This window comes from Bombus fervidus, chromosome 8, assembly GCF_041682495.2.
Source record: "Bombus fervidus isolate BK054 chromosome 8, iyBomFerv1, whole genome shotgun sequence".
Taxonomy (NCBI): domain Eukaryota; kingdom Metazoa; phylum Arthropoda; class Insecta; order Hymenoptera; family Apidae; genus Bombus; species Bombus fervidus.
This window is the reverse complement of record NC_091524.1, coordinates 14,013,719-14,041,589: the sequence shown is the minus strand read 5'-3', so window position 1 is coordinate 14,041,589 and position 27,871 is coordinate 14,013,719. Positions and strand designations below refer to the sequence as shown.

The 27,871-nt window shown below is 40.2% G+C and overlaps 1 long non-coding RNA gene across 1 annotated transcript; it reads left to right on the top strand.

Annotated features, from left to right (window-relative positions):
* The first annotated feature begins 160 nt into the window (after nt 1-160).
* Nucleotides 161-26,770, top strand: LOC139990130 (uncharacterized). Its single transcript, XR_011800491.1, has 3 exons — nt 161-232; nt 22,505-22,647; nt 26,541-26,770. It is a non-coding gene; the product is annotated as an uncharacterized lncRNA (long non-coding RNA).
* The last annotated feature ends 1,101 nt before the right edge of the window (nt 26,771-27,871 follow it).

Genomic DNA, 27,871 nt, shown 5'->3' with positions numbered 1-27,871 from the left:
TTTAAAATCGAAGAGCTTTTCGAACCTTGTTTCCTCCTTTCCCGAAGAAACGTTCGAGAGTTTGTTATATCATCGAACTTGTTATATAAATAGGCACGCTCGTGGTCAATAAAAGAAGACGCGTGCTTGAAAACACGAGTAATACTTCGATGGTCAATGGTCAATAAGCAGTTAACTGCGGAATTTACTTGTAGAAATCTCTCGTAAAATGCGGAAACAGAATCAAACGATGGTAAAGATTTCGTTACAATTTGTAAACGCAGTTAACTGGCTAGCTGATGGTATTGACGCGTCGAGTTCAAACTCCGAAGAAACGATACTTTGCGCGTGTGTTTGCGTGGATACAGCGACTTTTACTTGAACGAATTTTACATAATCGATGCGATTCTTCTTACCGTAAATGTCGTCGAACGACAAAAGACCGTTGCAAAATATTTTATAATATTTTTGTATAATATTATAATATTGTAATTTTATAATATTGATTTTTGCTATTGCCTAGTTAATCGAATATTCGATAATGTCTGTGGTCGTTAAAGAGCTTATTCTCGAATACGAAGCAAGAAATATTAACGACACGAGATTAACTCTGAAATCTTATTAAATTCGATTCGTAGAGGATTAATAGAAACGAAACGAAGGATGTTTGGGAACAGCTTGAGAATCATGAATGGAGGTTGGTTCACATTACGGCGGTGGATCAACGAGGTCAGATCTCGTACCATTTGACTTTCCTGTCGCGAGGTCGGGTCGGTTCGGGCCAAGAAAGTCGTTTCTTGTGTCACTAATAATTCCCGAACTCCTTCGTCTAAATTGATCGAACAACTAACACGACCACGGTCGCTATTACATTACGATCTGCTACCGATTCTCGTTGATCTTTGCGCGATCAAATTAATCCCAGGCAACGGAATCGTTAAATCGTAGAATTCGATTGACATTAAAATAAGATAAAGAACGAAGATTTTTGACAGTTTCGATAAACTATCTAGAACACTAGTTAGTGTAATTTGTTTCATATCGCACAGTTTCGACTATGTTTTTCATTCATTGAATAATTCGTGTAGTATCGAAAACACGAGCATCGTTTTAGGATCGAATATTAGGATACCAACCCAATGCAGGTACCGACAAACCGCTAAGACAGACAGACAGACAAACAGCGTTAATACCTAAACTACCAAATGTTTCTTTATGGTTTCCTCAGTTTGTTTTACTATGTAATTATTACACCGCCTTGTTACAGTGATCCTAACAAAACATGTCCATAAGTGTTATACAGTTACTCGACAAAAGATAATAGATTTTTGCGCGATAAAGGAATTAATCATTTTTTGTAACACCTAATAATTTGCAACACCTCGTCAGTAGCTTTTCGTAAGAATTACTATCTTTCTAGTAACTCTGGCGTTGACGAGATGTCACGTACATTGTCATAAAATAAGTTTCAATAAGCTACGTCTATGATTTCAATATCGTCAACGATGATTTTCAAGTCGATTTAATAAAATAGTACACGATGATTATGCCATTGGACGACGTATTTGTGACTCTGCTGATTTCGATCGCGTCTCGTAGCACAGGCGCAGGTCTGGCCTTAAAAAGTGATCGGAAACGTTGGAAACGCCGGGACAAGGCGCGACGTACTATTAAAAACACGATCGAATCCAGAAATATGTCGGTATAACGTCGTTAAACTTATACGTGTCGTTGTGGCACATAGTAGTAGAAGTTAGAAGGAGAGTGAGAAATTGAAACGTGCATAATGTTTATAATATTCAAATATATGTAAAATATGCGAGGTACGGTAGGAAACTTGGAGCGAATCGAACAAATTCCTGCTTAGGTTTCTGTACCAATGGAGATATAAATCCGACTGCGTCTCCACGAGAATTCGTTTATCGCCGTACAAATTGACCAGCGTAATGTCTATTCCGTACTTTTTCAAACGTTTAAATCCGAGCCATTTTTAAGGACGAGTTATCTCTTCTATGATTAGCCTGATCGATTTGAATCGTTTTCGATCGCCGACAGTCTTAAATAGCCGGACTGTGAAAAATTGCAGCACGTTGCAAAAGCGTGGAACAAAAACAGGTCGAAGAGAACAGAGTTTCTCGATTCTTCGGATAATACCGGGTAGTTTGGGGGTATTGGATGGAAGGTAGCGCGGACGCGGGGAGAAATATCGAGGAGAGAATTTCGAGACGAACGATTTGCTGGAAGTGAAAGGAACCCTTGGCCTCGGGGGCCACTTGTTGCATAGCGGTGGATTCCTGCTGATCAAACTCCGCGGGACGTGGCTTGCACTAACGATTCCGAATGCTCTCGAAAACCGACTCCCTAACCTTTACCAGGGTACTGCCTAATCGTCGCTTTATTCCTACCTTTATTCCCTGCCTAATCGATTCCGCGGCCGCTCCAATAGCCCATGCCGAAATGTCTATTTCCGTCCGCGTTTTCTTCGAACCGAACAGCCAACGGAATCATGCGAATCGCTCTACGCTCGAATTCTCAATAGATGCGCCTCGACGGGCATTCGTTGGCTTTTCCGTCCCAAATAGCCTGATCAACCGCTCTAACGATGACAAGCGTAGCTTCGAAAACGAACGTCTCAAACGTTAATCGACCGAGTAATCGACGTATTTTGGTGTATTTTTTTTTTCTTTTTTTATTTGGTAGACTTTTTGCGATTGATTCTCATCGACGATTATAAGTAAATTATTTTAGCGTGGTACTTGGATTATAAGAGTTTGTAGTATGTTTGATTCTAGTTGAATCTAATGCTTTTTGATCCGTCGTGTCAAGTAATTGGGTAACTAATGAGTAATATGCTAGTGTATGTAATGACATATATATATGTAAACTCCCTAGAGTTGGCGTATGATGGGCACTCTCTCAGTTTACGGACAGCACGACTTTCTTTTCTTTGTTTCACGGACAACCATTTTGAGAGACACTCATTTCCCAAATGGAGGGATAGAGAGAAACGTCAGAGATAGACAAGATGAGGGAATTATTTAAAATATTGAAGACCGACGGAGAAAAAGATCGGTAGCTTAGGACGATGTCAGGTAGACATTGCACGGAACTTGCTTTACTCCTTGCTTTACTACTTGGTTTACTCCTTGGTATTTCGTTCAAGTATTTTCACGATAAACTCGATTTTCAGACTTCGGAATCGATCATCTGAATTATCCCGAGATTTACGGCATTGCATATATATTTGCGGTTTATTTATTGCGGAGTATTTATCTGTAGCGCATCTACAATGAAATACACAGTGACAGTTGGAATAATTCGTACGACGATCATCGGAAATAGAAGGTAAATATCTTCTGCGTTACTCGATATATCCAAATACAGTGGCTACGAAAGGTATTGGCGTATCGTTGTATTTACCGTAACATTTGTACGAGTATTCGTTATATGTATATATATAGATATGCAGGGAAGAGGAGGAGAGAAAGGAGACACTGTGGTACGGTATATGATAGGAAATGACAAATGAGAGTAGAATAGGAATAGCGTATCGAGCAAATTAGCGAGAGAGTTGCGCGTATATAGCATCGAGCGATTGGCAAGAGAATCGAGTGGCGATAAAAAGCGAAGAAAAATCGTAACCACGTAAGCAGATTAGCCATTTATCTGTAGGCTAATCTGCTAGGTAAATGCTAGGCTCTACGTTTAAGGTCCGAGATTTAGATTTATCGTTTGTTGGTATTTCCATAGGACTGCACGGATTTCATACTGTGAGAAACTAGAAAATTTTCCCTTTCGAAGAAAGGTTTTTCTCTTTGATGAAAGGTAGAAAAACAGGAGTCTACTTTAAACGGTATAAATTGGCGTGAGGAAAACGAACATCGTAGGATCAAAGGAGCGATGTTCGGCGACGTTTATTAGCTTGATTTAATTCAATTTAGCTACTAATAATGAGCGCGGCATTTAATTGGTCCAGTGAAGATGTCACACGGTATTTTTCTAGTTCGCTGTCACATAATGCTCGATTACAGAGTCATTGATATCTATTACTTAATATACATGTCAATCTATTCTTTAAGAAATATTTATCTCTCGTACCGTCACTTGGCGTCAACGATAATCCAGATTATTTTCTAAGGCTATTTATAATACTAATTTTACGTCTGTACGTCGCTAATTCAAACCGTTCTCGATAAACGCGAAACGAAAGTTCGCGTGATATTTGTACGATACGATATTTATATTTATACGATGATCGTCGATTCGGAATAAATCGCTACGATACGTCGTTGAAAGAGACACGTTCCTATAGCAACAATTTTAATCTGAAAAATTAACAGATATTTTTCCACGACCTTTTTCTTTACGAATGATTTTTCATTGGCGCTTCACCGGAATGCTTTCTTAAGTGTCTCGCGAAGAATTTACAAAGCTGAACCATTAAACGTTCACGGTCGAACGAGTTTTCGAGATTGCGGTAACGACTGTGAGAAAATCACTGTTAACTGTTTTTCGACAATAAGGCGATCATGAACGGATGATTGGGTATCAATGATCGGAGAATCGATCGGTTGAAACGTATCCGTGTCGTGACTCTGGAACCTTCTCTCCCAAACCGAAGTGCCTCTCGATGACTAGGCGATTAGAAATATTTTTTACGGCGATTTGCATTACGCGTTTCGTACCGGCAGCGTTTCGCCTTTCCAATCGTCGCGTCGTTGCAGATCGCCCTTTAATTTCCGACATCTGTCCGTGAGAGAACAAGTTGGGAAAAACGGGACTCTATTTTTTTTTTTTTTTTCAAATAAAGATATACTATACAGGCTTGTTACGAAATAACGTCAAAATACTTCTAACCGAACGAAGGGGAATAACAAAAGCGGTACGAAGAAAGAAGCGAAACTTTGGTTTTCTCGGGTGTTTTGAAATGCTAAATATCACACCCTAATCGAGGAGCGGAAAGATAAATTTCGCAAAGTTAATCGTACGCGAGATCATCGTTCGCCGATAAGACGTATAACGCAAGTATTATACAGTACCCACGTGTACCGTCTAAAGCGAAACACTTTGAAAGAATGTCCTCGATATGTATTGGTAAGATCGTACATATACGTACGTAGGTATATAGAAGAAAAGGTTACGCGTTACGTCGTAGGATAGTAGAGCGAAATAAAGGTAAAAGGAAAGCGGTTGACATGTTAGCGCAGAGACATTGTTACAAATAAACAAAACCATCCGGGGCAAGAAGAAAAGGAAGATCGCTGCACCACGTAGGTTGTGAACGTTCTTAAATAAAGTGATCATCATGCATCGGCGACTCATAAAAGACGACAGTTAGCGGTAAATGGAGGAACTCGGAGAACATAGCGCGAGCCAAGGAGAGCTGTACGTCAAAGAGGAATAGACACGAAGAGTACGATGGGAGGCGAGGCGAGGCAAGGCGAGGCACGTTTCGGACCGAATAAAATTACAATAACCGGGATGTATAGAGTTATTCGTTACCCGGCGAACTTAGCTCGGGACTCGGGACTCGGGATAGCCGCTTTGACGACACACGCCGTGCCGCGCGGTGATCCATCTTAACTGCCAACCCTTGCTTCGGACCGTGCGTCGCCGTGGGATTGCAGCCGATGACTGAGATGCCACCGTCCGTTAGAGCTGTCCTCCTCGATCATCCTTCGATCGCGTTGATTTTGCTCGACCAGCGAGTTCCCACTTGCTTCGACACTGTCCTTTTCTTCCATCCACTGCCACGCTCCCAAATCTCGATCGCTGATTCTATTTCGGTTACTTACGTCTGCACTTACGTACGCTAAGTACACGTATACAGCTCGCGAAAGTAATTCCGAATCTATCCATTGATTTTATCGATTATATCGGCAAAATTTCCAACGGATCCGAGATTCTACGTAGAAGATATTATCGTAAGATAATCGTTCTGTGTACTAATTTTTCCCTAAACGTAGGTATGCTCGTAATTAAATAATCGTGCAACTTTTAATATCTATACTTGGCTTCGAATTTGCTCATCCGACGACGATCGTGTTAATTCAATTTCGAAAAGTTTCGTACAACGCGCGTAACAGGTACGTCGATGAAAGAATCGCGCGACAAGCGTTGCAATACTTTCGCGATCCACTGTACGTACGTACATATTGCTATACCTCGTTCACGTCTACGAACCTTCGCTGCTCTGTGATCCTTTCCATTCCAACTGACGATTATTCAAATCCGACCGTGTGTAATTTGCTTTTTTCTTCGCTGACGATAAACGTAGTAGATACGTATGGTAAATCCTTCAGAATATTCGATCTTTGCGTTTCTTTGTGACCGGACTAGGCCGAATAAACGTTACACCTTCGCGTCGTTTCGCAGAGATTCGGTGGGAAAGACGTTGCTTTTCGACGAAACACGCGCAAACATCTCGCAGGAAAATTGCACCGTGTCGAGGAAAAAGGATGTCTAAGCAACGTTTACGATGGCTTTGCGAAGCCCGGCCAACATTACGATTAAATTTTACATTTACAGATCTATACGCATGTTTTGTACGCGTTATTTCTTGCAGCTGACACGCAAAGGTTTTCAAAACAGTAACCAGTTGTGTCTTTCGCACGAGCTATTCCCGACATACGTATTAACTTTCAAAGTTGACATGCCGCTGGCATTAGCATTACGCGATGTACATCACGGCAACAGATAGATTCATTACTTGAAAAGCTATACACGACCTCGTGCAGTTGTCAGCTGTGCACTTACTCGTATGTACTTACTATGTAAACCGCGTATATAAAACTGTGTGTTTTTTTTTATTCGTACGTACGTACGTACGCGTTTCTCATGAGGATTATTTATGAAGAAAAATACTTATTAAATTACACTTTGCAGTTGCTGTTAGAAAATATTGTGAAACGAAAGAGTTGGCGGTATTTAGAAATAACGACTCGGGAGACGTATACACGGGTAAAAATATGAAATAAACGTTATAAAAACGCATAAAGCGTTTTAATAGCGTATATTTCTGTCGAATCGTAGATAACAACCAAAATACTATTTTCTTATTTTCTTAAGACGTTTCCGATACGCGCGCATCTCCTTCCAAAACCGGTTTTATTATTAAGCAGAATTATTATACATGAAAAATGACAAATAATATGATTTATATCACGTACTATACCTAAATACCGTCGATGATCGTAAAATTTTCAACCGATCGAGGATGGTTCGGAGCGTAGAAAATACAGAAGATGTTACGACTTTGGATAGAAAATTTCAAGTTGATTTTGACTGCGATCTTAATTCTCTAAATAAATCAACACGATATTTAGCGGTTAGCTTGTTCTTTATTGCGAAGCGGATTAGCACGTACCAAGGAAATTATTTTTCAAGGGTAGACGTAATATCGAGTTACGTATAAAATATTATTACACGCCAAAATATAACGATTCGATGGAATAGAATTTCGCAACAGGTGTGCAAAAATGTCAACCGATCGGGACGATCGGTAAGAAGTACGAACCGGGGAGGGGAGTTGCGTAAGCCACACGGTGTTTTTAATGACACTGCCACCAGATGCGTCTAGATAATTGCTGCTTCCCTATCACCATGATTGCACGGCGGTAGGAATTATGCGATCGGACAGCAACGCCTCACACTCTGCTAATTTTATTCGAAAAATACGTCATATGGATTACAGAAGATACGACACGTAGATAAGTGGCGGATTTCTTTGCCGCTTCCACGATAAAGATATCGCGAGTTGTTACATTTTCTGAATAAATAACGAGCAAACAATCGCGATATAATAATACGAAATGATATCGGGCGATAAACATTTCGCGCTGAATATATAAATAATTTTAACGCGATAGGAATTTTAATCCTGTAAAAATCTAAATTTCGTACAAACTGCAAAAAAAAGAAGAAAGAACGAGAAAGGTTGGGCCAGACGTCGGCCTTCGACTGCTCGTGGATCAAGGTCGGTGAAAAATCACGGTTCGTGCGGGGCAAAGAGATTCTCAAAGCGTACAATGTAGCCATAACGTTATTATTCCAAGTGGTCGAATATGGAAGCGCGTATTTTTGTACGTTAAAAATCGGTAGCTAAGCAACGGTAGCTTCCGGTTCGACGAAGAAAGAAGCTTGTTATAATAGCGTCTCATGGCGAAAAGAGGAAAATCCGCTTGTGCACCGACGAACGTTGCGATTATTCCAAGAGCGAGGATGAAAAACCCCTTTTTCGAGGTAATTACGACAAATATTTGGCCAGCCGGCCGACAACCCTTCTCCGAATGGGCAGTCACGCGAGCTAAGAGGTTGGCAGAAGAGGAGAATCGAAAAGAGTCGCAGAGAGACTGGCGCGTGAGAAAGAGAGACGAACGAACGAGGGTGAACGAGCTGAGAAGGAAATCCGATAATGCAAATATGTCCATAGGACAATATCAGCTTGAAAATCTAATCGGTTCTAATGATTGTAGACGTTTCATTGTAGCGACTAAATTCCATAAATATTTTTCCCTATATTTTCGGAAACACTGCTTGAATCGTGAAAGAGTTTCCGGAGATTTGAAAAGCGGCTGCAGCAATGTCTGCCACTTAATAGCTTTGCCCGATGGAACGTTTTCCCGCCATTCACGGCTCGACAGCGAAGGAATATCTTTAAAAGATGAACGCTGTGGATACGTAGGGAAGATTGAAAATAACGTTGCAACCGAATAGCGTTCGTTTCGTCGAAACAAATGGAAACAACAAGTTTTAGAAAGTAGAAATTTAACGAATTATATTCGAGCAACGCAACGTTTCTCTATAGGATTTGTCAAGTAACGATTATTTTATAATTCAATTGTTTCGAGCATCGAATGGAAAAGAAATAAAAGTACGTACGCGGTGAAATCAATTGGAAATATTTCAGTTCCTTCATCGGTAGAAATTACTTATTTGCTCATCTACGTGCTTTGCGTGAATGTATTATTGTATGCGTATTAATAAACATATTTACCGTTTACGTAATACCGACGTTAAACTTTACGATCAAATTCGATTTACTACCTAGCGTCCGCGTACAGCGATAATATTTATTAATGTTATGCTTATTCCGTATCTACTTGGTATATCGTAAATTAGAAAGTCAAGTAAAATATAACGTAAATCAGCTGTTTCTCCCACCGTTGCGAGCAAAACTTACACGCAAACTAATTTATATATTTATTTATTTCTGGCTTTTAGTAATTAAGAATCTATTCAGAGATTGTCAAAATATCGTGTCACAACTCTGTCAACATAGGGTAGACGGGAATGGATACACAGCGACATTGTAGCAAATTGGATATTTCGAAATATACCACCGATCCGGTCGTTGGTTATACGATGAAACATAGCAATTGAAATAAAAAGAATACGTACACATTCGTACTTTAACGATGTACACTCGTATAACGAGCAAAGTTTACGCGATCGTTAACGCGCTACTTTGATTCAATAACATTTACATTTATTTAATTATTAATTTGCCCTTTGGTAAAAGAAGAGATCACAATGGTAATTCGTTGATTTACATAAATATCTTCTGCGTCGGTACGATGTTTTCTATCCGTTCGAATTCTTAACTCGGCCTAGTCGTTCGTTCGCTATATCGAGAAAGACTAAGATTCTAACGGACAATAAGGTAGTTGGTAGAATAGTAGAAAACGAAAATATAATCTTTACGAAGCTCGCAGTAAACAGGTCCGCCCGTTACTTTCCAAAATCCGCGATTCTTTTCTCGTTTCGTTTGCCCGTGACAGATGACCGAACAAGCGAGGATGAGTAGCCTATCGCGTAATGATCCTAAGAGGAGAGATCTGTCAAAACGATGGGTCCGCTTCGGAGATTCCTCGGCGCGTGTGTTTAGTTTTTGTCATCGATATGCTTGATTCTTGATGGATCTCCGAGGTATCCGTCTTTCTCACGTAGATCCTGAAAAGATAATGTTTTGAAGAAACAAAGGGGACCTCGTTCCTGAAACCGATACCTTAAAACCTAAGAATTTTCGAAACTAGAAAAGTCGGCTAAAAGCGAGAGCGTCGTCGGCCGAGGCGCGCTTTGGAATTCAAACGTGTACACGGTGCACATGTATCGAGAAAGATCGAAGAAAATTAATCGTTGTTCGACGCGTTTCGCTTTTCGCTGATAAAATATTGGCTACGCTGCACGGTTGTTGGATACGTCTGTAACGAAACCAGAGAAGGTGTATACGTTTAATTAAATTACAAAATTGCGGATGCGATGCTTGTGGCTGTTATACCAATAGATCGCGTCAACGTATACATATATTGTGCTAATGCCTCGCTACCCAAAAAGTAGAAACCTGACAAGAAAAACTCGAGGAAGCAGACGACTTAACCGAACGCGTAACGCGAACGAAAAGGAAGCGCGGCTACCAGGTTCCTGTGACTTGCGTGAAAGTGGAGCGCGGTGAGATATCTATTTTCGAATAGCGAGGTTTTAGTTTGTTTTTGTCGATAACACGGAACGTTCGTTCGTTGCGAAGAAAGATGCCTGGAAAAAAAAAAAAACGCAGACTTGGAAGGATGAATTATAAATATTCGAAAGACGGTGCAAGTACCAAGTCGTTGAGACGTTAGGTGTATCCGCCGTGGTAATGCCGGCTTTCGGCTCTGTGAAGCGAACGAAGAGGCATCGAGGCCCTCAAAGGAGCCGCCTAGGGACCGAGTCGTATCATCGAACCAGGTCCAAGGGAGTCTCGACATCTCTTCTTCGATGCCTATTAGTAAGTCTCGTCACAACCAGCTAATGATCGCCTTTTACCTCTTTGACACACGCACTCTCACTCCCGCGCTCTCTTTTTCTCACGTTTAGAAACCAGATCGATTTTCGCCGTGCCGTCAGTCAGCGTTAACCGCTAACATTTTACGCTTGTTTTTCAACGTTTCTTCCGCGTGTTATCGTCTTGTGTTAACCATTTAACCGCAACCGATCGCAATCGCTATATAATCCATTAATGCGTTAAAAGTGCGAACACGCTGCTCGCTTATCTTCTTAAAATTGCGACGAATCCGATATAGAAATGTTCGTAATAATCGGTGTTTGACGATTCGATCGGGAAATTCGATCGAGTTTAACCGGTGAAAAATATTTTTAAAATATACGAAATCGTCCTATCGGTTATCGAGTGTTTCAGGTATTTTACTCTATCGTTTTACGTTATTGCCGGCAGGAGCGGATGAAAATTTAGCTGCCAAAAATGTAGCCCGAAAAGTCTCGGCGAGATCGAATGAAAATTGCTCGCGACGTTAACGTTTCATTCCGCGTCGTTCTCGACGCCGTATGAAATTATTATAGCGACTCGAATCGTTCGTCGAAGATTCGCGTTTCTGCTACGAAGAAATTCGCGATAAAAAGGTAAAAGAGACATCAACGAAATGTAAACAGAAACGAAGAAGAAGATAGAGAAAAGAAAGCATCGAGAGTAAAGACGTCGAGAATAGAGTAGGAGAAGAGAAGTTGAAATAGAAAGGAGGCAAGAGATAGTGTAGCAAGATGAAGAGGAGGAGGAGGAGGAGGAGGAGGTAAAAGGCAGGATAAAAGAGAGAAGGGAAAGAAGAAGGAGACGAAGAACCCCCCGCAGCTGGTAAAGGGTTTACGGTCTGTCAGGCTCTCATACACGTCGCTCGTCCTTCCTTCCACGTGAGCGTTTCAGCTGGTATCGGGCATGCAATCACACGGAGGATTAAAATGGAGGCGGCGTAAAAGAACGTGCTAGAGGAAAAGGGAGAGCATTGCCTCCTATATGCTCGCGTTTAGCTTCTTCGCTGGATGAGGAGACCCGCTGACGGATTATCCTTTCACGGCAAGTCGTGGACACGGACATTCTTCACGGACAAAAACTTCAACTCGTTCCGCCGACGTGACAAAGAGGAGAAATTTGTTGTTTTCTGCGGTGACGGGTGTTTTAAACGACAACGCGGCCTGGAAAATCGTACCCCTTCACGATTCTTCGCATTCTTTCGTTTCTTAACGAGCTCGTTCGAACCGACGAAAATTCATTCTTTTCGTCTCTCGCCTCTCTCGTTTTCATTCTCTCGACGTACAACCTCGATCGATCTCTAAGAGAGAGAGAGAGAGAATAAATCGTAAATTAAATAAAGCAAACTATCGTGCTAAGAGCGCATCGATCGACGAAAGAGCGTTTATGTTTGTCGACGTAACACAAAATCCGAGCTCGAAAGTTTCTATCGTTAATTTTAGGGACATATATATGGCGCACGTACGAGAAAATTTGAACGCCTTTTCCGCGGTAGTCGAGGCTTTGAATCTCCATTCGTTAAAATTCCATATGTTCTCGTCCTTTCAGATACAACGATATGTTTTTAAACGCCGAAGAATAAACGTTCTAACGCTTTGGATCACCGTGTCAAAGGGTCGAGACGTATTTCTTTATGGCGGATCTTCCTAGCGCGAGCGCGTGACTCTTCTCTCCTTCGGCTCGAGAAGATACCGTCCCGATATCGAATCAATCTGCTCTACCAGCGTCAGCGACATCAGGCTAATGGAATTATCAGACGGGACAGACACCCGCATCATTCTTTGTGGCCGCTCGCACGTGGAGGTTGCCGATCACCGTGATGACCGGACCGAGTAAAAACGAGCCGAGTATAACGAAACGAAACGAAACCAAACGAAACGAGAAGAATTCTGAAAGAGGACGTTGCGTCACGTAGACTTTGAGCAGCATTATTCCTTCACGGGCCGTTACAATGCCTCCATTACACGCGTGATACTCGCTCACGCTCCAATAAAACTGTCAGACGAAACCTGTTCGAGATGCACAATGCTCGAGCTTAATGCATCGTCTCGTTGGTATGCGATACATGTTTCGCCTTACGTCTACTTTATAACGAGTCATTTAGATCGAAACAATTCCTTTTGCTAATTTCTCGAGGAAGCAAATTACCATGCAACGTTGTAACAACTATGCGACAACGATTCCCCTTTCTCGAATAATTTCTTACCTACGAGCCTCTTGTTTGCCAATTCGATTAACCAATTCGTCTACGAGACAACGAGCGGATGAAATTGATAAAATTACGATTAACAAGCAACCTGGATCGAGTGCTTTGGCAGCGAGATTTACAAAATTTCTTTGACTAGAGCCACTCAAAGCCACTTTGGATCTGATAATAATACGATAATGTACACGTTGGTGTACGTAATTTTTGTTGAGCACACCGGATGCGAACAGGAAATATCGGAAAGAAGAAAAAGAAGATATAGGAAGCGTAGATTATATGCATAAAAGTGACCTAGAATCGCTAAAACGCTAGCTAAATGGAAGTCTGTACGGCAACAGAAAGATTGGCAGGTATACGCTTACTTACTTACGTACTTACCTACAGTGTGCTATAAATAGTTAAAAGCTAAAAAGTCGAAGCAGAAAACAGAATAATGAAATTATAGCCAGGTACCTATATGAGTGTAGTATAATAAATTTATGGTACACATAAACGATATACGCGTAACTGACATATCTTCTACCTATAGATACATTTTACGAATACAATGAAAAGTAGTCTTGCTTGTTGAAATTATAGAAGAATCAACTGTTGGTACAACGACGCGTAGTTCGTATAGAACTCGTGATTTTTTCAAATCCAACAGTCGTCGACTTAAACAACAAAAGAATATGCTCCGTTGCTACATAGACACGCATTGTAGAACGTGTCCAGAGTCGTGGACGAATTGGTGTATTTTACTCGGTGCCGTGAGTAAGTCATAGCTTAACTGTATATGTAGATAAGTACAGTTATGACAAGTCATTCGGGCTATTGTGTCTCTGGATCCCATAAACTCATGGTCTCTTGTCGCGGTGTATCGTATTCGGTTGTAGTGGTGACGTCTCTCGATACGAATTGAATAAATATGTAGGTGTATCGGAAGTTCCTAGAATCTCAAGAACGCAACTTGCGCGTTCGAACATCTGTAAAATAATTTCTATCGATTTTGTTATGTTTGCTACGCGTTTGGTTCCAGCCAGCGTCGAAGAAAAGGGAAGTAGAAGCAACTAGGAGAGAAACTAAAAAATGATTATGAACGTTGTAACACATTTTTCACTCGTATTATCAATTCATAGAACAATCGTCTATGGATCGACGAGTCTTCAAACTCGACAAATTGTCTCGAGAAGGAAGCTTCGCGCGAAGAAATTGTACTCTATATTTTCTTCTTACTTGTAGCATCCTAATAGCGACGCTTCGACAATTTGCAAATGGTACGAAGTTTGCAGGAAGTAACAGAGCGAGGGAATAATAACGAAGAAGCGAATAAAGTCACAAGCAGAGCAGCAGGTGGCCGACAGTTTCCGGCGAACCAACGAAGGATCTGAAATTACGAGTAACCATTGTGTGCCAGAGCGAATGCTGTCGTGGGATCTTTCGGGCGGTCTCTTTCATCTTTTCCAACCCCCTTTGGACACCTCGGACGCCCTCTGGCGCATATTATGAGACGCGACACCCCCGCTTCGTTGGCCATGTGATCGTTTCTTCTCGTACAATTGGAACGAAAAGTATGTTGACAAGATACCCACCGCTATGTTACCACGGGTGCGGCGTTGGTTCTTACAAACCCGTAAAATCCACTCTCACGATCGTCAAACATATCGGCCGTTTGCTCTCTTTCCACTCGTTTCACGAGACATAATCGCTCGCTTAATTCTTCACAGTAGTCGTGTAAACACTTTCAATGCGAATAGAACGTACTAGGTTGTCCGAAAAGTTTCTTTCGTTTTATCAGGAAATAACAGACGCGCCACTTGTTTTGTTTTATATTATTTCGTCGAACTTTGCTACATTTTGTTACATTTCACGGACTTGGTTTCACGTTTGTACGAAGGTACATCGTTGTAAGAAACACGTTTGCGAAAGAAAGACACTTTTCGGACAACCTAATACAATGAGAATCGTAGAAAGGGACGAGGGATTTAGATTGTCTGAAAGTTCACAGTTGCGTTTCTTCTCATCGCGGCGTAATAAGTACACGTTTAGTTGGATCGTAGAAAAACGATCGACTCGTGTCGAACGTTGCATCGATTTGGTAGATGTTGCAAAGTTGAGGAAGATCGCGGCATACGGAGGACCGAAAGATGAAAATGGAACGATATTCTGAAAGCAGCGCTTTGCTTCGATGAACATCTATGAGGCTAGGTGTCAAAGGTGCCGATCGTTCGTTCGCTACTCGCTCTTTTTAGACGTGGTTCGCGTGTTAACGCTTTGTATGGTCGGGATCGAATGCACCTTAAGAAATGCGCGTTACAAAAGCTTCTTTGGCGTACAGGTGATGCACGTGCGTGCTAAACTTGATGTCAATATTATGCGAATATCTTTTTATACAAAATTCTTTGCCGCGTCGAGTGAAACATTTTTTGTATTTCTGTTTGAACGTTTGATCGAATAATGCTTTTCGTTCAGATATTTTGAGAAATTATCCAGCAAATAAACTGTAAAAATTATTTGATTTCAGTTAATTATTTAATGGAAACGCGCGATTATTAGTTGCGTAACTCTTAACACTTTGACTTTTAATTGCGGATACCGGCAACTCCAACTTATTCTCATCGTACCTCGACTTGCATGTTTTTAAGCGTCAGATTTTAAACTCTACAATGACGCGTAAATAATAATATTAGAGTCATCCAAAACAATCTTTATTCATCTCGGAAGTAATATAATTTTGATTGCAATATTTATATTAATTATAATCGAGTAACGCGTGGAATTTTTTAAAACATTCACTGGCATGCAAACTACTCGGTACTCGCTGAAGAGTATTACTTTTTACTTATAGCTTCAACGAGCGCGTTAATCCGCGACAAAATACTTTACCACCTGTGAAATATTTCTTCCTTTGAAAATAAGTAGAATATTCGTAAATCGTTGATCGATATACAGATTACAAGATTGGAAAACAAAGGTTGTCGATTTTTCTTTCTTTGTCGACCTTCTAATCCGTAAGACGAGCCGCTTTATCTGTTACAATTATTAAGAACTAAATCTTTCATCACTGGAAGGTAATAAAAATGCTAAACGCAATCGAAATATTCAAATAGGACGTTTCAGCCGAATATTAAGACAGCCGTTAGTACAAGTTCGCCAATTAATTTTGCCACGAAATTAAGAAAAGTGTTTTAAGATGTATAAATAAATCGGAAGAGAGGTGAAAATGTGACAGGGGCTGGTGTACTTTCTCCGACAGAGACAGCTCGCTACTTTTGTATCTAGATACCATAGATCGTGTTCGTAGATGGTGGACAGCGGGTGGCATCGTCGAGTTCTAGTCTTCTTGTCGACATGTACGTTGCACGAGTTTATGAATTTATCGGGAGCAAAATCGGCTGCCAGGTGACTGATGATCATTTCGTTTGGAAACCGTTTCGTATCGAGCCTACTGCCGGAAACAGGCCAGAGGAGCCTCGTTTCTTCATCTTCATCTTGACAATTCACTTCTACGACTCTCGTCCTTTTATTTCGACGGTTCTCCGTCTATTCTATACCTTTCCAGGTCGTTGCTTTCTCTTAAATCCCTATGGTTATCGATCGCTGTTATTTAATTTCATATAATCGTATTCTATCGAGTTAATGTGTATTTAGTGTCTTTTCGAGCAAATGAAATGTAATTAACATCTCTCGAGCGAGATTTACGATAAGAAAAATATCTGCTAATCGATCGGTCAACTAAGATCATTTTTTCTTTTGCGCTTTATCGATGGAATCTTGTAATTATCGTAAAATATATTTTCTACGATAATTTTTATGTTTCAAGAAATTTTCAAATAGTCTTCCAATTAGCGCGTCGACGCGCGAATAACGAATTTGTACTGCTTCGCATGATTTTCTCGAATAATTATTTTATCGATTGAGCCTAATTACGCTTATTCTTAAATTTGAATACTTATCTTTTTTTCTCATTAGCGGTCATTTGATTCGAAGAATATGGAAAACTAAAGCGTACGTTGGTAACTCGATAATCGATACACGAAAGATGATCGCATCGTTTTCATTTTGGTGGACGATAAGTTTTGATTTGTTACGTTATCTAGGCAATTTGTAAGCGAAACCAACTGCCAAAACATTGATCCTATTGAATTAATTTTACAAACAGACATTGATTTATGACGAACAAGGGTGCACACAGCGATCTACCTGAAGACCTGCTACCTGCTCTGATCAAACAAAGGACTTTCGCTTCGAGTGTCCAAAATTTTATTTATCGTTAACCTTCGTTCTAATTTGTAAGCGATATTACTCCTTGCTCTACCCAGGCATTTCCACGTTTTCTAAATATCGAAAGAGTAGCGACTACTCGATCTATATTTAACGAATAAATTGGATGTTTTTATCAAATATTTTTTCAACGATCGTTTATTATAAACGAAAATAACCTTTTTTCTTCTCGCGAATCTTTAATGCCATATCCGGAATTCTTCTATTTCGATCTCATTGTCACGAGATTCGACGGTATTATTTTATAACGTTCAAAATATCGAACGTTAAAAAGTCGATGTAAAACGCTGTAGAATCGGAGGCTTGTAATTTAAAGAAATAAAGAATATACAGATACATATATAGATACGATAGGATGATCGAAGTAAAAAAATGTTCAAGTAATAGTTCTTTAATTTTTTAATTCGATAGTAGAGCAGCTGCCTGTTCCGTGAGGCATCTTCGGAATGTTTAGCTGTGAAGCCATCTAACTGCATAGTTATTGCATACTTCTGATCAGATTGAAATAGTAATCGAAATGCATATCTCTGTGTCATCTTCGTGACACGAACATCCATCATTTTTGAGCAACATTTCTAAGATCGCAGATTCTGAGCTGTTGCTGCAATTCCATTAGAAGCAACCGACGTTGTAAAATCTTTTTAGCTTTTGCGGTTAACGGAATTACGCGACTATAAATTGCACAACTACGAATATAACGATGACATTTGAACAATAATTTGTTACGAACGGTCAACAATTTCAAATTCGATACATGCACGGCACAAAAGTCTAGAAAATCTAACAATCGATCAATTAGAATTTAAATTGGTATTTAACACTCGTATAAATATTAATAAATCGTGGAACAGTATTTGTTATTGACATATTTATGTACGCGCGTTATTAACTACGTTTCTTATATCGTTCCGATCTATTACAGACGAACTAACTAGAAAAAAAAGCTATTATGATCATTGTATGATCAAGTATTCACGATAGAATATTCAAAGAGGAAGATGAGTAGTCACTTTGAGTAGCTTACGTATGTAGATGGACGAACACGATAACTCGTTTCTATCCGTACGACGAGTTCCTTCTCACGCTAAAGGCAGCCCGATCCTTTGTAAGATACGTTGCATTTTCGTTTCAATTTGTTGGCAACACTGGTCCATTTATCGATAAGAATTCACGCGAGAATTAGAGAAAAATTAGTACGAAACGTGCCAGACAATATTTACCAAGGAACGGTTGAGACGGTGTCCCAGTGTTATATGGTCGATGTTTCAGGATTCTCTACATCGTGGTACAGGCTCGACGTATATTGTTGCATATATTAAAATTGTGGCGGACTATGTCCGTGATAGTTGTTGTTGTTGCAGTAGTTGGCTGTGATGTTGTCTATTGTATTTACTTTCTAATTATTGTGTCGTGGAAGAAAAATATTGGATTACGGAGCACCGGGATTCGAACCCGAGAAGTCCTGAACACGTTGTAACCAAAGGCGCTAATCACTACGCTATCGTCGTCCGATTATAGTTAATGTCTAGTGGCGGTATTTGTTGTCGAGTGCCGGCACAGAATCTCGAGGACCTTAAATATCGATCGAATAACACGAGTGATTTTTAGAGTTTGCAAAAACATCGTAACGTTTCGTTTCTTTTTCTTTCTACACGGGCAATCGGGTATCTATAAAGTGACGTTCTCGACTCGCGCGAAACAAAAGAAAGATCACGGACTTGGACGTGCGTCTCTTCTGGAATTAGTTTAAATGGATGTAAGTGAAAAAAGAAAGAAAGGAAAAGGAAAAGAAGAAAAGGAGAAACAGGTGGTATCTCTTTTAACGCTCCGAGAAGGAAGTTCTTTAAGGATGAAATTCCTACGAAGTGCAGTTGAGTCGAAAAGCAAGAAAAAGAAAAAAAGAGCGAGGAGAGGTATCCAGCGACGATCATCCGGCTGTAGGACGACGTCCTGGCTCTCATTGTTCCGGCGATGAAGCAAGGAACGCTTAGAGGGAACATTGTGCGCGTTAGAAGAGAGGTTCGCACGACGGTAACCTGATCGACTTATCAATAACCGCGTAATTATAGTACCAAAGAGTTGGTAGAGCTCAAAACAAGCCATAATAAAACGTAGGCATCTTTCCCACAAGTAACCTTATATCCCTGATGAAGGAGACCCGTGCCGCGCCCGACGTCTTTTCAGCTTTCAGCCTTCGCCTGAACCAACGAGTCTCTTCAAGAAGATGGAGGCTACGAGGTTCTTTGCTTTTCACTATATCTTTCCTCCTCTTGCTCTTCCCCATTCCTCCTTCGCCTTCCGACGCTCTTTCGCTCCGTCCTCGTTGCTCCGTCGTTTACGAGCTAACTCATTTGGCCGCGGTTTCTCTTCGAGGCAACGTAAACCAAAGTTTTATGCCAGCAGACTCTATTGAAACCTCGTGTCCCTGTTGCTGCACCGTTCGTTGTTTTGGCCCCGCAGGCTTTGTCAGCGAATTAATTTATTACGACCCAATTATCATCGTGTTACCTGCTCCCTCTAAAAGCCTAACCCTCGTTTCCTGCTTTTACAAACGTTTCAACCACTACGAATTTACTTCTACTATATTACAGGGTCCTATCTACGGGATCAACGTGCATCGTAATCCAACCAGCCTTTCGATCGCTCCTTTCGCTAAATCTCAAGTTAACAAAATCGATTTCACCCGTAGCCTATGATTCTATGACGATTCGATTATCCATTCGATTATAATTCGATTATAAATCAAAGAACGACTCGTCATACGCGTTTAGCGACGGAAACTTCTGTCAAAATCTCACGTACGCGACAACAGGTACGTTCGATGCTCTCGATCTTGAACTTGTATCAAAGTTTGTCGACTTAATTTTGTCGAATGGAATATCACAGTCATCCTATAATCATAGCTGTCACAGAATGTCATCTTAATACCATTAAACGGGAATCGATTTATAAATGGATACGCTTACGAATTAGAATAGCAGGTAGGCGATGAGTAAAAGTTGGAGCGAACGAAATCTTGGAAGGTGTACAGTTCGATGGTTCATCCGCGTAGAACTTGAGTGACAAGCCATGAGCCTTCGGGGTATGAGAAGACCCATCTTCGACTTTGCGGCACATCAAAGACGTTAATGCTCGCCTTTCTTTCTCTTCTTTTCCTTTTGTCTCTGTTCTTCCCGCGATCTTTCCTTCTCTCGCGTTAGTCTACCACGCTCTTCTAGCTCCATTTAATATCCCCACTGATATTCTTCGCCTCGCGTGCTCTCTTCCCTCACTCTTTCCACCGATAAACTAACTTTAACAGCCTCTAACCGGACGTGAGTACACAAGTACGTACCTGCAAATCTTTAATTACGATAAAAATCTGTAATGCCAGTTGCGCGATTTCCGACAAAGTCTTGACACGATCTTCGAGAATATTTTTACCGGAAGAATAAACAAGCATTTTGTTCTCGAGTAGCGTAAGTTCGTTTAAGCAAATTCGCGTAAGCTTCGATATTTATATTAGAATTTTACGCTAAAGCTAGTTAAAGATAGTTAACGCGAAGCAATTTTCACCAAAACCAGTGGAAATGACTGATCTCTAAAAAATACGTAATAATAGAATATTATTATTTTTTATTTTTATATTATTTTTACTTAGCCCGTGCCTTTCGGCTTTGAACGAGTTTTCCGTTTTACATCTTTTTTTGCCCAATCACGTTTTTTACATTTTTTCCTTCTTATGGCGTTATCGCCTTATTGCCTCCTCCCTTGTATCTATCTAACTAAATCTTATCTACTCTATTAATGATAGAATATTTTTATATTTATTGATTTATTACTTTCTTACAGAAGCAATTCCATGTTACATTTTTACTATATTTTTGGTATTATTAATCAATCTAGGATCATGATCCCTAAACGAGGGTCGACATATTCATAAAATTGTCGAACCAGTCGTTTTGATTCGTGTGGTATTTTTAGCGTTAACATCTAGCGATTTAGCGATCGATAACTGATATCGTCGTATCGAACGATACGCGGTAAAAATTGTGAAAACCTGTGCAAAGTTGTACAAAAGGAAAAAACTGGTTAATTGGGGTTCGATAAACAGATCGCAAGATCCTTTTACGCTTTGACAAGTGTCAAAGTCATTTTCATTGATATTGGTATAAATAGCCTTGATACAAAATTATTTTCAAACAAAAATAAAATTCATTATATTATTCTTTTAGTTATCGTTGCAAAAGTCGTTACATCATTGAGGAAAAAATATAACGCGAAGTATGAACTTTAAAATAAAATTGTAAAACCAATCAATTTGACTGGTGTGGTAATTTTAGTGTTAAAATAACGGTATTTTGCGTGCAATTTCTCTTTTTACGTGTTAAAAAAATGTTTCTCTTTCCGTTGATTATTAATTATCGCGATTGTAAACGTTGTTACAGTTTTACATTTTTATATCGAACTGTATGGCAAACGGTATTATTACGTAACGTTATATCGGTAAATGTACGCGGACCGATAAAAACGTATTACATTACGTTGCGCTATACGCTGTATACGTAACGCTAGAGAAAAGCTTCTGAACTATTGTTTATTATCGTCGAAATATTAAAAGAAACACACGGAAAGTTTCATCGTTCGCCAAGAAAAAACACCAGGAATTATTCACAAATGTTCTTGAAAATCTTCCTTTCTTTTTTTTTTTTTTTTGTACATATCATTCTTGTAATTATTATTTTAAATTATATTTTTCTGTATCGTATCATCGACATTTCCATGAAATATATTTTGCTGTTATTAAACCGCGGACTTTTTCGCATTTATGAAAATGTTAAAATTTGCAAAAATATGTAAAACGCGTGTAACATGGAAAAGCATGAAAAATATTCAAATTGAAGTACTTGTTACGGTATTTAATGGGCGAGACAAATCATCGTAGGTTCCTTGGTCGTGTTGACAAAAATATGAAATTGCATAAAAATTCGCAGTCTAGTCGAAGACGGTACAGAATACTCGCGCAAAACGATTACACGACGCGTACTTGATAATTCAGAGTGTACGAAACTCGCGGATTGTTTTCTCGTGTTGTTTAAACTTTTTAATGATGTAAATAGTAATAAAACGGTTGCGAGAAGAAGGCGGAAAGGCAATTCGCTAAGAAAGCAAACGATTCGTCGAAACGATTGGCGATCGTTCGGCGTGGAGCAACGAAGAATCGTATTAAATTCCAAGAGAATCCCTGGGCCAATAAATCTGTTTGCAATTAGCAGGGATCTACACGCGAACGTCGCTGGCCTGCGTGGACTCGTATGGGCCGAGGATCGAGAATAAATGACGTCATAAGAAATGGGGTCCTTGATGACCTCCCGTCGCGAAGAACGGGCTTGAGAATCGGAAAAAGAAGACGATCACAGTAAGTAAGAGCTGTGTTTGTCGCTATCCGTAAACAAAACTTTGTTAGACAACATTTAAAAAATGTGAAAAAATTACGAAGAAGTAGAATAAATACCTCGATCAATATTTAGCGAACTCTTCGAAACGTTAATTTTGAACGAGAAATAAAAATAGGAAATTCCGTGTATTTTATTAACCATGTGTATTATTATCTTCTGTTATTTTTCTATTTTTTTTTTTTTCACAATATAATAATAACTGTATCTTTCTGATTTCAATCGTCGCGTTACAATTTTAGCGCCACGTATCGTATTAACCGTGCCAAAAATACAGATTTCTGTTGCAAGCTGAAACAGGCAGCATGAATCGTACTTGGACGATAATCGTTCGAATTTAATGGAAATGAGAATAATTCTGACAGCAAATATCGTTACAACATAGTTGGCCTCTGTTTCACGGAACAGAAATTTTCAACAGAAACGTTAGAAACATCGTTTCTTAAAAAACTTCGAAATAACATCAAAATCTAATGTATCTGTTTTGCTTGATTTTGACACACGAAACAACGTCACTCTTTGGCGCTTATTTTCAAAATCAAGAGGACGACTTTCCTATAAAATATCTCGTTATCTCGCGCTACGTTTTTCTTCCGCTCGAAGAAGAAATCTACCGAGATCCGGCATTAATTAATAGAAACACGTAGTCGATTAAGTCGTTCGAGTGCAGAAGCAGCCAGGTACCTGTGAAACGTCCTCGTCGAACTTTTCCGTTCAGCCGAATATTACTATGTAGACCGCTGCGGACTCACCGGTTTCGATAAATAATCAGTGAGTCGAAAAGCGCAGCGGGACTTGATCTACGGCAGCCGAGGAAGAAAGTAAAAGAGGAAGAGCGTGGAAAAAAGGATGAAGCAGAGGACGCGTGTAATGGAGATATCGTGCTCACGTGGCGGTAACTCGCGCGACGCGTTATGCAAATAGGATTGCCCTTTACACGCCAAGTCGGATCGTAATTGGCTCTCGCAGAAATGGCCTTTTCGTCTTGCTACTCCGCTCCACTCTCTCTCCCCCCCCCCCAGCCTTTTTTCTTTCTTTATCCCGCAGTTTCTCTTTCTGTCAGCATTTTCTCTTCTCCGTTGCTCCGTACCGACTAGCCGTAAGTTTGCGAAGTCTGGCAAATTGACGGCCTTCGTCAGCGATATCGATTAGTGACCTCTAAGTATTCTCACGTTCGGGCGTATTATACTTTTGAAATATCACGATTGGCGAAATCGAAAGTTTTACAGCTTCGTTCCTTAAAGACGATTTCCTTAATTCGGTTCAATTGATACGTATCGGTTGAAATAATAATCCACACGCTGTCAGAGCCAACCGATTGTTTTTTATGCCAGTAGACAATTACGTTTCTTCGCATTTGGAAGAATAGCTGTTTTCTATCGCTTCGTATCTTCCGTTTTGCATTTTATTATCAAGATACAACGTTAGAATTACAATAGGACATAGCGTTATATAGCCGAGAAACAGAATTGTGCTTTTCTCACTGGTTAGCTTGAGAGGTTAACGCGTTTCCTATTATTCGTTAGCCGTAGGAAAATATTCTACGTTTTTAACGTTGCACTTCGATAGCCATCGACGAAGCGTATGTCGCGTTTGTTCCGTTCGTTCGAACAAGATCGTAACATACGCTTAGATCCAAAGTATATGCTTTTTAAAAGAAACGTCGACCGCAAAATTGGCCATATCGCAGTGCCGATAAGAAGCTCGAGATTCAGAAACGGGAAGAATCGAGACGAATGTAAGACGAGAGGTCCTCGATGTTAACGAAAGACGCTCTACTCGGCGAAAACGTTCCGTTTGAAAAGGATATCTGTTATTTATGGACAATTTATGAATTTATAAAGAATTAAAAATTGCAAAAACGCACAGAACGAGCACAGTACTCGAAATAAATCTCTGCTTACGTTACGTTTTCCTAGTTGCATCTATAGATCAACGCTAACGCGCATAGAGTAAAAGATAAAAAAATAAGGATAGCGTGGAAACTACAAAGCGCGAAACGAAAAGTATAAAGTCTCTGCCTAAGTTTGCAGCCGTACGCTTTCGAAGAAGAACTTCCGTCTTTCGCGCAGCTTTCCGTGCAGTACTTGGAATCGAACGCGATGAAACGAAAGATATAAACAACGGTGGGTGTTCGAATTGTAAATAGCGACGCTTCGAACGCGAAATTATTATTAAGAGGGATGAATCGTAGGGTAGAGCGGGACTGGTGCGCGATCGCGTGTGCCTGATCCGTGAGATCTTAATTAGAACGCATGACTAGCGGATCTCGATCCTCCGCGTGGCTCCCGCGGTCACCACATTTTTCTCGGAGACGGAACAGCATCCGGTGGATTCCCGCGTGCAGTTCCACCGTGGCGCAATTAAGTTGCACGAGCGCAATTCCACTGAAAACGCAATTATGCCGGATCCTGACCGCACGATTAATGACCGAGCGAATTACCGACACTATTCGCTATCGGACTCTATAAATATGGCACGTTAATCCCATTAGAATGCACTACGAAATCCTTCGATATTTTCAACGGCTCAATTATAAATAATTTACTATTCGCTAGAATCGTATAGAAAATACAAGCGATATACGCGCGCATAAATACGCGTAGGACATACAGCGAGCGTATACGAATAAACGAGAATATCTCGGACCATTTAACCGATATTATTTTTTATTTACAAGGCTCGCGTTTATCATAGAATAGTCGTGATAAATTGTACGGAAATAAAGGTGGTGCGAGAAATTTTACATTGTCATTTCTATTCTATTATATTATATATAATCGTCATTTATATTACATATAACAAGATAATTTAATAAATCGACGACAACGAAATATATCTGGAATATTTTCCGAGGCACCTAACGTCGGCGTTTCGCAACTCCTAATAAGCAGATCCTTTAATTAACGAGAGCGTGATTATTCGCGGATTCTTTTTTCTTCTATCGATAGCAAGCGTAACGTTAACGGCGGATGATAACTAGCTGCCGCGTTAAATATTCACCGAACGAAATTACGCGTTACTCGTGATAAACTAGTAGAATAAAACCACGAAAAACAGTTGAATTTAATGCGTACTACCAGGAATGATGGTGTGAAGACCTGCCGGGATATCAGCTGCACCTTGCCGGTGATTCTTAATTGCCTGGCGAGACTTTTCGAAACTTTTAATCGATCGTATAATTTCACCGCGTTGAAAGAAGAAATTTTACGACGACAGAGATGCTCATTACGTGGCCAGCCTCCTGCTCGTGTCCCGCAGCGTCTTGTGTTCACTGTTCGGTGTTCACCATTGGGCCAGGTGTCGGTTCACGTCCACCGGGGGTTCGAACTTAATCGTATCGTCCGGATACATTTCATTTTTTTCCACTCCTTCTTCCCGTCTTATTACTTACGAATCGACGACAAATTAAAGCGTCCCTTCGATTCCCTCTTTTCTTTCTACGTCAACGTCCAACCGATTTTGTAAACACGATAACATCGATTTTCGTCCGCCTTCCCATGTGTTTTCTAATAATTCCTTTTATTCGGCTGTCGTAACGAAAGAGTACGAGAAAACTCGTAACCGAATTGTGTATCGAAGAGTTGTGTGCTCGTGAACGACGACAACGACAATAATAATAGTAATAAAATAATAATATTATCGGTACGTGATCTTTCGAAACACAATATCAAAGTTTAGCCAGGCTAGAACTCACGATTGGACAACACGTGGTATGTACGTGCTCTTGGTACGTTTCTCTGTTCGAGTATTTTGATAAGGCAGCCGACTCTTGGTTTAACCGTATTGTTGTGCTCCCACGACACACGGTACAACGACAGGATCTACATAATTAGCTCTGCTATTATTTTTTCAGGTAATGTTCGAAATGCCAGTTTCTGCGACACGTGTGCAAGAAAAATATCTGTCCCTTTGGCGAACACGTGTCGTCGAGGAATTAAGACTTTAAACGAGGATCGAGGGTGATTAGCAGAGAACGTAAGGATATCAAATATTAACAAAGCCTTAGGAGAATTTGCGTTTCAAAGCGTGCGTCTTCGAAATATCGAATACAAGTATCGGTTATTATTTATCAGAAAGACCAAAGTACGATAAAAGTTTCTCAAATATAATACAAAATACGTAATGTGTGTAATGTCGCGTCTTATTCCTTGCAATTGTTTCTATCGTATTGAAATATAAAATAACGAGGAATATAAAATTACAAAACAAAAGAAAATGCGTTTTTTATTCCCCTATTAATCAGGATACGTTCTCGAGGTTCTACTACGCGTCCTTCTTATCGTCTTATTATAAAAGTAAACTAATTTCAACCGCAAAGATTAAGTATTAAATGCAAAGATCGTTGCTCGATGGTACGGGATTTTTGTAAAACTCGAAACAAGTCGAAGGGTAAGAGGCCTCCCTTGGTGTTCCTGAAGGAGTAGTGTCGGAGGAGTGGATCTATAATGGAGCCATATTGAATCTCTGACGGTCTTTCATGCGACACCACGTGCCTAAGTGGTACCACGACAACGTATACCCTCTTCAAGGTCCTCACGATTCACGTGCCAATCCGGAAACGGAAGCTAACCCTCCGAAGGCGGGGTAAGTACAGAGGGACAAGAGGGATGTCCCAAGGTACATGCTTAACCCTTCGAGATCGACAGTGAAGAAGTCTACGAGACAAAGATAGGGCCAACTGATTCGAAATTTGATCGCATCCTGTCATTTTCATCTCCGGTCGAAGGCAACTGTTCGTAAATATCACACCTTTGCTTGCGAATCCTTTGTGAATCTTTTATGAATTTTTACGATTGGCCGCATCGATGTAAAATATTACGAACTTGTAGTCGACGGTTGGTCATTTTTCGCTTTTCGCATTTTTCGCAACATTTCGATATATTTTTATAGACAAGATTCTCTCTCGTCGATACTACTCGTACGTAGTTTGCTTTACATTTACCGAAGGTTTAAGCATCTGTCCTTTCGTCTCTTCTTCTCCATCGAATTCCAACGTTATTCGTTCTCGAAACAGCTTGAAATACGATTTCCTGGTCTTCCAAACAGAATTCTTATACGTGATCGATTCGTGATCGATTCGTGATAACTAAATTCGTGTAAAAAAACAGTAGCGTTTACGTAGTTTGATAGAACCGTAAGACACGGACGTAGCTTAGAAAGTAGGATAGTCGTGTCTGGTAAGAG